Source organism: Microtus oregoni, unplaced genomic scaffold, assembly GCF_018167655.1.
Source record: "Microtus oregoni isolate MIOR12 unplaced genomic scaffold, Mior012 000124F_ref0000388, whole genome shotgun sequence".
Taxonomy (NCBI): domain Eukaryota; kingdom Metazoa; phylum Chordata; class Mammalia; order Rodentia; family Cricetidae; genus Microtus; species Microtus oregoni.
Window position 1 is genome coordinate 941,939 of NW_024544756.1, and position 11,501 is coordinate 953,439.

The following is an 11,501-nucleotide window of genomic DNA, read 5'->3' on the forward strand; positions in this document are numbered from 1 at the left end:
GTTTCTGTCCATGGGAGAATATATATCTCACCTACCTTAGAATACAGTATGATAAGCTTACCTAAAAGACAATGTAATAAAGCTCCTCCTGCCCACTAGTGAGGCCTGCTGAGAACTGAACTGGCTTCGTCCCCACTTCTAGTAACTCCACACAGGTGGTCTGGGAAGCCCAGGGTCACCAAGATTCATTTAGAAGGGATATAAGGTCAAAAAGGATTTTCCTGGGAAAACTAAGACTTGGCTTTTTTCAGTCTCATTATCTCATGAGTGTCTGTGGAGTTTTCCGGAGTCTGTGTGATGTGTGAGATCTCAACAGATTGAATGGCGAAGCAGAGAGGACACTCCAGCTGCCTTCTTTAAGCCAGAGCTTAAAGACTTTTACAGAAATGTAAAGCAGTTCCACCCTTTCCACTATTCTTAGTTTGGAAATAGAATTTTTTTTCATTTACAATGCTGTTTATATTAACAAGTAATCATTTTTGTCATTATTTTATTTTTTACTTTAGGATTTTTTCTTTTACAATTTCATTGTGTGTGTGTGTGTGTGTGTGTGTGTGTGTGTGTGTGTTTATCAGTGTATGTCAGGAGACAAATGTTTTTTTTTTCCCTTATGGTTAACTTGGTGGTCTGGAACTCACTATGTAGACCAGGCTGGCCTCAAACTCATAAAGATCTGTCTGCTTCTGCCTCCCAAGTGTTGGGACTAAAAGCTTGTGCCATTATGCCTGGCCTCAGAAGACAACTTTTATGAGTCATTTTTCTCCTTCTACTGTGGGTTCTGGCTTTAAACTCAGGTCCTCGGGCTATTTGGCAAGGATCCATGAATGTTGGCCACCTCTCTGACCCTTATTCTTATTTGTAAAAAGTTGTAAGTATTTAAATGTGTTTTTTTGAACACAGTAAACTTGATAGGTTATACAAATAGGAGATTTGGGGGAATCTTCCATTATTTTAAAAGTCAGTGGGGGTTCTGAAAAGGAAACTGTTTGAGATTCAGTAGGCCACAACTTCATCTAGGCAACATGGCTTCACACAGGGTGAGGCAGGCATATTGCAACATTTTCCTATTCCTTTGGTCTTATAGTAGGCAGTTGGACAGGCATGAGAATGTGCCAGAGTAAACAGCTTTGGGATCCCTCCCAAACTGACACAAGATGGAACTGAACTATGTGCTTAGTTCCCTAGGCAACAAAGTCACATCCAAGCCTTGCAACATGTCCCATTCTTATGCTGTGGGGATTCTCTGAGGTAACTCATCTCTGGGTCACCAAAATAAGTGGGGTTTATGCTAAAGATAGGGTCCTTGGAAAGATAAAGACTTGGTGCCAAAATGTAGCTCTGTGTTAATAGAAGCCACCTTCTGTGAGTCTCTAGCTACAAACAAGTCTTGCACTACATACATTAAGACATTGCTGGAAAATCTTTGTCTATATAGGATCTCAACATACACTTGCAAGTTAGGTGTAATTGTTCCCTTAATCTTATATGTGAGGAAAATGAGCACATGGCCCAGGAAATTAGACAGAGGAATCTGTTATTGAAACTATTTGGAAGACATGTGAACCAACTTATTTTCACCCTAAATAGGATACTAGCAACAGAAAGAGAAATGATCCCGCCCAAGTACACTTAGGTGAACTTGTGAGCTTCATTGGATTTACCTAGAGGAAAAGTTGGTTTCCTGTGACTGGCGAACTGTCGAGATAGGACAACTACACTTGAGAACGTGTTGTTCTCATGTTGGATACTGTCATCTTGGTTTCTGGGTACATTACAGCAAGAAGACAAAAAAAAAAAAACCCTGAAATCCAAGAGTATAAACAGGTAGGAAGCCCTTCCCATCTCAAAGGTAGACCCTCATTAGAGTTATATTACTGCACAAGTCTAGAAGATATTATTTATATAATATTTATTATAAATTTGTACATTTTCCCTAAAAAAATAAAAAATAATACTGAAGAGTTTTAGAAAAATACAGCCTTCAGCTAATGTTCTGGAACACTCTCCTGTAGCATAAACAGCCTGAGATATTAGGCACCAGGAGTTTAAATTAGAGGTACCTCCTAAGGTTTTAAAAAGCAGAAGGGAACCATATAACAAAGGCTTTCTGTGAGTGCTGCCAAAAAGAAAGTGGTCTTCCATTTGACTAATTCCAACACACTATAAATCCCAGGGTGATACCTAGTATTGTTTCTCTGGAAATCTTATTATCTTGATAGTTAGTCTCCCAAGGAAAATGGGGAGGTTTCCCTTTCTTGGTCTTCCTTTCATTAATGTTTTTCTTCTTGGTCCCTCTCTGGGACCTTTCTGGTAATCACCTTGGGGTTAAATGTGTGAAAGCTGTCTTTCCAAGCTCTGTCCTGGTCCAGTAGAGGGAAAGATTTATATCCTTAAATGTCTTCAGAATTGAACAACCAAAAGAGAGACTCCCTACTTGCTAATATTCAACGTCTCTTTTAGCAATAGTCCCAGTACTGGTACTGGGTTAAACAAATAAATGCACTTTCCTTCTCCCAAGAACTAGATGCGATGAGGACAGAAAAATTCTGCTCTGTCTCTGAAAGCCCATCTCTTTTCCCATTCTCCTGACCTCTTACCTTTGCATACTGTCCAGTGTTTTTTTTTCTAGCTCTTTCAGCTCTATGTGTTCATCTCAGCCATTCTTTCTTTTTCTTTTTCTTTTATTTTTTTATTGAGAAAAAGAAAAAAAAAGTTTCCGCCTCCTCCCAGCCTCCCATTTCCCTCCCCCTCCTCCCACCCTTCTCCCCCTCCCCCCACTCCTCTCCCCCTTCCTCTCCAGTCCAAAGACCAGTCAGGGTTCCCTGCCCTGTGGAAAGTCCAAGGTCCTCCCCCCCCCCCCCTCCGTCCATGTCTAGGAAGGTGAACATCCAAACTGGCTAGGCTCCCACAAAGCCAGAACATGAAGTAGGATCAAAACCCCGTGCCATTCTCCTTGGCTTCTCATCAGCCCTCATTGTTCGCTATGTTCAGAGAGTCCGGTTTTATCCCCTGCTTTTTCAGTCACAGTCCAGCTAGCATCTCAGCCATTCTTACCATCCAAGGGCATCCTTACCACCAAGAGTAAATGAGAAAAAAATTTACATCACTTATTTCATCAGCCTCTTAATACTGCAGCTACCATTTTCCTAGATTCCTTCTGGATGATAGTAGACAGAGCCTGGGTAATAATGCCTTGCAAGTGGAACATGTCTGTAATTAGACTGTCCTGTAATTAGAGAGTTGACAACTTAGCCACAGCTTGCCACTAGCCAGCTACACAGCAGGGCCCAGGAAATACCGTAGAGAAGGACATCTGCCTGCCAATTGAGAGGGAACACCCTAAGGAGAGCCAGAATGAATAACATGATAACAGTAATATTACCAAAAAGTCATAGTGGACAGAAGACCACGGCTTCCCATCAGCACCAAAATGGGTGTCTTGAGAATAAAGGGATCACAGAAATCCCTCCATCCTCCTTCTCCAGGGAACAATGAGTGACAGATCCTACTGTCTCACAAAGCTAAAAGTTTTGAGGATTGATGTAGAAAAAGTAACAGATAGGTGCCATCTTCAAAGTACGTTAAAGGGGTGTCTCTAAAGAAAAATCTTTAAGATTTGAGGAATTTGTGGGTGCTGGAAGAATGTGCCTTATTTTGGAGAGAAGAGAAAAGGGCAATTTTATTAAAAAACTCATCCAGAAGCAACAGGCAGGGGCAGTAAGACAATGAGAACACTTCATTTTTATGGTGTTATTATGAATGCTTCCTGGACCAGGTTTGTCTATGGTGAAAATTTTCTGATAAATATCCCTTGCCTTTGTAATCTTAAATTATCGATCTCTCACCACACTCTCTGTCAGCAGTTTTCAACCTGTGGATTGCGACTCCTTTGGAGATCAAATGACCCTTTCACAGGGGTCACCTAAGACCATTGGAAAACACAGGTATTTACATTATAACTCATATCAGTATCAAAATTACAGGTATGAAGTATCAACAGAAATAATTTTATGGATAGTTACCCACAGCATGGGTAACTGTGTTAAAGGGTCACAGCATTAATAATGTTGAGAACCACTGCGCTAGGTTGTTCTGGAGGGAAAAGAGAGTTAGAATGAAATAAGAGTTTTTACAGGGATGCCAAGGATCCAGTAGACTCATCAGCTCTGTCTGTCTTGAGTGAATTCCTCCAAGTGGCACCTGGGTCCTCATTTCTAAAGTCTCGCCAACCCTCTAACTGTATCTGCCATTTTGGATGTTCCGCCCTCATTTGTGCCACAGCGTGAGCTCTAGAAAGCATGTCTCTCTTGATTTCTGCATCCTGGCATCCCTGCCCTCTTCCATCCTACCGGAGTATGGAAGGTTAAGCTAAATTTCCTATTGTGACTGTTTCCACCGTCTCAGTCCTAGAGTCACCAATGGGGCTTCACCACCTGCTAAAATGTTATCTTTGGAGTGGAAAAGTTTTTCTCTTGCATCTTTTGTACCTCTCTAACTCAGAAACTGCACTCTAATAGAAATGCTTGCTCCACTTGAGCTATGAAAGGGGAAGGGAGAAATGTGGGTTATAGGTGACTGAAAACATACAGTGGAGAAAAGAAATAGGGAGATGGATGGATGAGCATGGAAAAGATTCTATTTGAATTGACCATGTACACTTTACATTATTTCTTCAATACTGTTTACATAGCATTTGCATCGTGTTGGGTATAATACATTGTTTTTCAAAACATTGAAATTTCGAGAAAATAAAGACTTCTTCCACATATCCTATGATTTGCACCCTAAGGACATTATCTCTGGGGCATGATCTTTTCTCCAGGACATTTTCCTGAATTCCCACTACCATTTCTCCGAGGCCCAGTGCAGAATCCCATCCCATGTCCAGGAGTTGGCTTTCCAAGCTCCATCTGATTCCTTCAACTCCAGTTTGACCCTCCCCATTTCTTATTTCCACTCTTCCTGGCTTCCTCAGGTCCCTTGGCCGTTGTGCCCAGTTAGTAGCCATTATTCTGTGGGGGAAGTGGGGAAATAGAAATGAGAATGCTGCTGTAGGAATACTGTTGCCTCCGGTTTGCCTGCTCTGTGATCTCTGGCAAATCAGGCAGCACCCCAGGGCCTCATAGTGTTGTTGTAAATTGGAGGTAATGATCTTCATCCTACAGGGCTGTACAGGGGTCTTTCTAAACAGGGAAGCCTGCTCTCAATGTGGGATCTCATAGCCATTGTCCAGCTTGTACTCCAACTATTTATAGTGCCGCCTTAGTAAGTTTCTTATAGTTCTTTGCAAAACAACTTTGTATTCTACTCCCAACTAGTAGCTGTACCAATTAGTCAGATATTCATTGACTGGAGCTAAAAAAAGAGAGAAACAAAATAAAGAGAGAGTCCGTTCTCTTATAAAACACAAATCTGAAGGTCAACATTGCAGGCTGTTTCAGGAAAACAATATCCCGGGAGCCAAACTTCTCTAGCCGCCAGCCCACTGCTACGACCTTCACTTTATTTACTACGTTTCTGATTATTGCCTGATCTTAGGGAAACAGCTTACATAGCTAGGGAAATGGCTCAGTGGATAAATTCATAAACTGCACAGGCGTGCAGATCAGGACTTGAATTCCCAGAACCCACGTACAAGTTGGCCATAGTTGCACAAATATCTTTAAGTGCTAAAGGGAGATGGTAGGCAAGGAAAGAGATTCAGAACCACTTGCTGGAAGCTAGGCTGGGGCATACAATGGAACACCAACAAAGAGAGCCTTCTTCAAGAGACAGTGGGAGACTGCAACCTGACTCTACACATACCACTTGTCTCCACACATACCACTTGTGCCCAGCCACGCCATACAAGGATATTCACCCCCACATACACACTAAATAAATGAGTGAAAAAAAAAAGAAAATAACTTTTCAACAATTTTTAAGAGATCAATTTCGTTTTTAATCATGTGGATATGTGTGTGTGTGTCAGAGAGAAAGAGAGACAGAAAGAGAGAGAGACAGAGAGAGGGGGGAAAGAGAGAGAGAGAGAGAGAGAGCTGGTGCCACTTGTGTGTAGGGACCTTCAAAGGTGTAAGAGTTCCTGGAGATGGAGTTACAAGTATTTGTGAGTCACCTGATATGGATGACGGGAAAGAAGCTCCTATCTTCTGCAACTGTAATGCATGCTTTCACTGCTGAGCCATATCTCCAGTTCCATTGAAGATTTTTAATAAAAAACATAATATCTATAGTTCAAGATTCAAGGGCTGCCTTTAGAGACTGGAATCAGTGAGGGATGCAATTAGTACTGGGATCCCAGTATAGACTTAGTCCTATTAGAAGGTCTGAGAATGGGGATTCATTTCCCCCTGGGCAAAGAGGGAGAAAGAATGCAGTCTTTTTGAAGAGGCGGCATGTCTGCTCTAGCCCTCAAAACAAAGATAAATCAGACAGGGTTCCTTCTCTCTCTCTCTCTCTCTCTCTCTCTCTCTCTCTCTCTCTCTCTCTCTCTCTCTCTCTGTGTGTGTGTGTGTGTGTGTGTGTGTGTGTGTGTGTGTAGTAAATGGCTCAGTGAATATTAATTGAGTGAATTAATCAGTAAAGTATTAAATCAATACATGAAGGAGAGCTCAAAAACCTGGAACGATTTGTTCCAAGTGAGCTAGTTTTGTCCATGCATCTTACTTAAAGTTCACTGTCCTAATAGTAGTCAAGACTGAAGCAATTTATCCATCAAGCAGAAGTGCTGTTATTCAAAGTGGTTTGATTAGTTCTTGTCTAGGCCTGGGCCAAAGTGCAGGAACATTTTTTGGTGTGTCAGAAAGACAGCATCAAAGTGAAAGTGAGTCTGAGAGGTTTAAAATGAGTCCAAAATGCTAAAACGACGCTCAAGCAAATGGGGCGTTATGGTTTTTTTTTTCTTTTCCTTTTAAGCATTGCATAAGGATTCAAAATATTATTACATGGTTTATCACGGTACAGATTTATATTATGACAACCTGCATTTGTAGGATCTTTAAAATGACCCCTTCCTCTCATTTTGTCTGTAGCTTATCACACTAGAGGGGATTCAGGGGGAAGGCTCTAATTATAATCCTCCATTAGCTGATGTTTAGCATATACTAGAACACTGTGGGCAAAAGGGTAGGGGTAAAGATATAAAAGGAATTAGGTGATTTAATGAGCCTAGTGAAAGGTGCATATAGCAAATGTTGCTCTTAACCTTGAATAAAGTTCATCTGCCAGTGAGCTGAGCTTTTCATTTTTCTTCATTTTATAGATGCACGGCAGATTGGTTAAAGATTCAGATCTTGAATCTGTTCCTTCTGGATTTCAAAACTCCCAAAGCAGATGGGCTCTCAGAACATCTTGCCTCTCTCGGCCTTTAGGAAGAGCCACTCGTGTGTCTCTATTGCATGGGGAGTGGAAGGGAAGTGGGACATGGCAGCTGATTGTCCCTGTAAAGCATACAGATGAAGAAAGATGTGAACACTTAGAAAAATGCAGGCACTTATCATGTGGCTAACTTTTGTTTACTGGCTTGCTTATTTGTTTTATTTATGAGACAATAGTGTTCCTGCTTGCCCTAGGCTAGCTCCAGATCCACCTGCCCCAGACCCTTGAGTGCTGGCTTTGCAGGTGGGTCCCACCACAACCAGCTATAGAAGAACTTAGGGAATGAAAGCAAAATCCTAGTGCCTTGATTGTTGTTCTTTCTAAGGGTTGTGTGTGTGTGTGTGTGTGTGTGTGTGTGTGTGTGTGTGTGTGTTCTTTTATTCATCCCTACCAGTTTTCATTCATCACCAAATAATGCAGGCATGTAGAAGTCAGATCAAAACTTACAGGAGTAGGTTTTCTCATTCCATGTAGATTCTGTGGGTTGAATTTGGGTCATCAGACTTGTGCAACAAGCCCCTTTACCAAATACTGAGCCTTTTAAGTAATGGCCCACATTTAAATAATTTTAAGTCTCCCTTAAAGTAATTAAATATAATAGGAAAAATGGAATTGTATTTGTAGAACTTGGGACATTTTTCTTGCCTAAATCCATATTCGTAAGTTCCCTACATGGTGCTAGATATATCACACAGAAACAATGCTACTTTCTCATAGTATAATAAACCTCATATTTAATAAGAATTATTGTCACTACTTAGCTTTTCAGGCCTCACCCTTTTGTCATCCCTGAAATGGGATAATAATACCTTTCTTGTCTAACTTGCAGGGTGATTTCCAGGACTAATGAACAAAAGCATTTAGAAAAATCGAACCTTACAAATGTACAGTATGAGTCATATCCTTATTTAATACCAATAAAAATAATAATCTTTAAAAACGAGCTTGTCTTGACTTCCAATTTCTAGTCTTTCCTCCCACCTCTGCAGAATATTGGGATGAGCATGAAGATAAAAAGAAAGTGGAAAAAAGAGATGGAAAGCAGGAAAATGGGGGAAAGAAAAATACCTCCTTCCTTCCCTCGGTCCTTTCTTCCCTCTATCCCTTCCTTCCTTCCTTCCTTCCTTCCTTCCCTCGGTCCTTTCATCCCTCTATCCCTCCCTCCCTTCCTTCCTTCCTTCCCTCGGTCCTTTCATCCCTCTATCTTTTCCTTCCTTCCTTCCTTCCTTCCTTCCTTCCTTCCTTTCTTTCTTTATTTATTTCTTTCTTCCTATCATTCACTTAGCCTCTTAAGAATCCCTTTCTTTAGCTGTTTAGCCCCCAGCTGGAAACATTGCTCCCTTATTGACCATCAAAGTCCTCTGCAGAAGGTAAATTAATATTTGTACTAAATACATTCTATGTAGTGGCTTAAATGATGTGTCCCAAGAACCCTTCTGATTTGAACTCATAGCTTGAAAATTATCTGAATATCAACTGAATGTTTTATAGCCCATATAAATCTGTATGTGACAAAGTGAACACATTGTCTTTCTCCTCAAAACCCTGTCTCAGGGGCATCTGCACTGGCCTGGGCTTCAAGTTTGACATTTAGTAGATTCTTTTATCCTACCCTACCTGTTGTCAAACATCACCAAACACTCAGTTCTGGTCATTTTTACCTCATACTCAATTCTGAATCGTTTCTTCCCACCCCATACATGTGTATGTATGTACACATGCATGTTTGAATGTAGGGTCATATTGCCATGTGGTTATATGTGTAGCAATGTTGATTGCCCTCTACCCTATTTGTTTAGGGTATATCTTTCTACTGAACCCAGAGCTCAAAGGTATGGCTAATCTAGCTGGCCACCCTGCTCCATTCTGCCTTTGGGTGCTGGAATCACAAGTGTGCTGCCATGCCTACTTTGACATTTGAAAAATCACCCCAGCCTCAGTTCTTCAGCCCTCCTGTTTCTGCAATAGATGCTCTCTTCTTCAGACAGGGTTTCTTATTTCCAGTCCTCTTCCAGCAGTCACCAGAAGGATCTAACTAAACTGCTCCCCATTCAGGACCATTTTGACTTCAAACTCTGCCATGACACAACATTCTCAAACTAGGTTCAGAGAAAACTCATACGGATGTCTTAGTTGGAGGGTCAAAGGGATATCCTGTGGGTTAGGGTCTCTATTTCCATGAGGAACTACCATTCCATATTTTCTTTCTGCTTCAGAATTCACGCATGGAAGCTATGGCTTTGGGAACCTTTTTTTTTTCAGTTAGAATTAGAATTGCAATGAGCTAAAGAGTGCCTATGACCTATGCCTGCCTGTCAGGCATCATCAGTCTACCTTCTCTTCTCCATGCAGAAGAAAGTCTAAGACCACTTACCTTCCTTGTACACCCAGGCCTGCTTTCTTTCTTTGATGATCTTACTACATTACGGCCTGAATCATGAAATGAGACTGAACCCTCTCCTTGCCTCTAGGGTTCCTATACAAACTGCCTTTTCAGGTTCTAAGTCACACTCTCCAGGAAGCCTTTACATGTTCCTTGGGTTGGCTCCTCTCTGACAACCTGCTCTGCATTATGGGCTAGTTCAGCATGGAGACACATTATAAGACAAAGTGAAAAAGACTCTGGATTCTGATCCTTTCCCTGCTGCTAATCACCCATGACTCTAAGCAGTCAGATAGAGTTCATTCACTGGATCTTCGATTCCCCCACCCCTCACTTTATGGAGCATATATTCTAATAGAGGAAACAGTAAATCAAAAGAAACTAAAAAGATCCTATGGTATGACATGTAATGTAGAAAACAGAGGAAGACAGTTCAGTGGCAGAGCATGTGACTGGTATGCTTGTGGTCCTAGGTTTAAACCCCTGAAATGACCAAAAAAAAAGCATGAAAGTGAAATTTTTGTATTTGGATGCCAAGCAGAACTTTCCTGGAAGGCACAACACATCCTATTGATCCCTATAGGGATCAGTGGATGCAGAAGGGGTTCCAGTTAGTTAACCACTGCAGTTATCTAGGTCAGAGACAATGGTGTCTTGGGTATATGACCATGATTACATAAATGAAATACGTAAGATATGAAAATGTTTGGTTTTCATTTATTTTGTCCTGGTTTGTTTTATTTGATACAAGATCTCCAGAGGGTAGCGTAGCTGGCCTGAAACTTGCAATGTAACCAGGTTGGCCTTGAACTTGAGACAACCTCCCTGCCTCTGGCTTCCATATGCTCCTGAATGTTGGGCTCACAGGCACATGCCATCAATAGATCAAGTTTGGGTCAATTTCAAAAGTAGATTTGAAAGACTGGGTGACTGTTTTGAGGTGCGGTTTAAGGAGAAAACGTCAAAGGTGATGTCTAGATTTTGAAATGAAGCCAATAGAAGGATAGAGTAGGTTCACACACAGTGGGGGTTTCTCTATAGTAATTACTCTACAGGCACCTAAAGCTCGAGGCTCACATTAGATATCAAACATATCACATAGATATCAAACATTAAGAAGGCCATGAGAGTCCTAGGCCAGAACTGTCACCTATAAATGGTGTTAAACATCACCAAAGCCAATGAGATCACCTAAGAAATCAGCACAGTACTGAAGCAGAAGGAAATGCAGGAACTCTGGTATGAACAGGTCAACATGATGGGAAAGAGTGAGATAAGAGTAACAAGGAAGATACTGAAAAAAGATAAGCAACAAGAAATAAAGACAAGAACAATATGGTGGCCCCAAAGCTGCATGACAGAAGTGTTTTCAGAGGATATGGTCAGCTGAGTCAAGTAGCATTAGAATTGAGCCTTGGCAGGTGAATTTAAAACACAGATGTCCATGGTTACGTGTTCAGGAATGGTTTCAACCCAGTGTTGAATACAAGAAAACAGATGGGCCAGATTCAGAGCACAGTGGGAGGAAGCAAACCGAACTTCTAAGAGAGGTCTGGCAGTGAAGACCAGCAGAATAAAAGGGTTTAGCTGAAGGAGATGGGAGTTGTTGCTGGCCTAGTTTGTTTTCCTATTGCTGTGATAAATAATATGAGCAAAGATAATTTGGGGGAAGAAAGGGTTTGTTTTGGCTAACTCGTCAAGGTCATAGTCCATAGCTGAGGAAAGTCAGGGCAGAATCCCA